This window comes from Microtus ochrogaster, chromosome 24 (genome assembly GCF_000317375.1).
Source record: "Microtus ochrogaster isolate Prairie Vole_2 chromosome 24, MicOch1.0, whole genome shotgun sequence".
Taxonomy (NCBI): domain Eukaryota; kingdom Metazoa; phylum Chordata; class Mammalia; order Rodentia; family Cricetidae; genus Microtus; species Microtus ochrogaster.
The window spans coordinates 33067062-33068144 of NC_022024.1; positions in this window are offsets into that span (position 1 = coordinate 33067062).

Consider the following 1083-nt stretch of genomic DNA (forward strand, 5'->3'; position numbering starts at 1 on the left):
CTATTTCTCAGAACCATTCAAAGTAGCCCTGGGGCATCATGTTGTCTCATTACCTCCCTCAGCATTTCTGGGGTGTCTGATATTGGACAAATTAGATGCAAGGAAAGCAACAACAAACAAGTCGCATATGTGCAAGAAAGATTTCAGCATTTCTTTCCGGACACGGGATTTCAAACAGTTATCTGATTTAAACATATCTGAGTCAGTGTCAATATGCAGGCACAAGTTATCAGAGTAAGCAAACACGAGTGTGATTCTGTTCTGGCAGCAGAGAGACACTGAAATTTCTCAACAGCCAGATCATCAAAAGCATCCTCCTGAAAGCAGAGGATTAGTCCTGACATCCTGCAGGCTCGAGAGATCCTGACTGCTCAACAGTGCTGAGTAACACAAGTTAGAACGTACCAGCACGGCTTTTTCTTCCCATGATGCTTGTGAGTGAAGCCATCTTGAGGGAAACTGGACTTCAAAAGAAGGAAAACCCTCTCAGAGAGATTTATAAACAAAAACAAGAATACTGAGCCCAGGAACGGTTATTTATCATGAACCGGAGTGATGACTAGTAACTCCCAGTGGACATTTGCCCCGTTTTAGTCTGACTTTCCTATCTATCCGTCCACCCATCTGTCATCTATCTGTCTGTCTAACTGCACAGGCTGGCCTGGAGCTGATGGCCACTCCTCGGATTACGGCTTCTGTGCTCGTCTAATGGAAACACATTTCACAGAGCAGGCTTACTAAGGAAAGGTGAGCAGCTGTAAAGCGTCCTGTAGCCTGTCTGTAACCAAGGGCAACAGTCAACTTTAATTCTTTCAACTAAAAGATCAAGGAATCCCTCTCATTTCTAGATAATATCTTATTGTATAGAAATATATAATTTACAGTTGGAAACAGCACTTTCTTCCCTGTTAGGTTAATACCTCCTGTCTATTTTTGGCGAAACTGTATTTAAACATCTATAAGTTATCTTTTCCCAATATAGGCACTTTTAATAAACGGATGTAGTTATACTGGATAATTTCATTAGACAAGTTTTACATTCTGGATTAATTTACAATTGGCAACTCATGCTTTTTTTTTTTT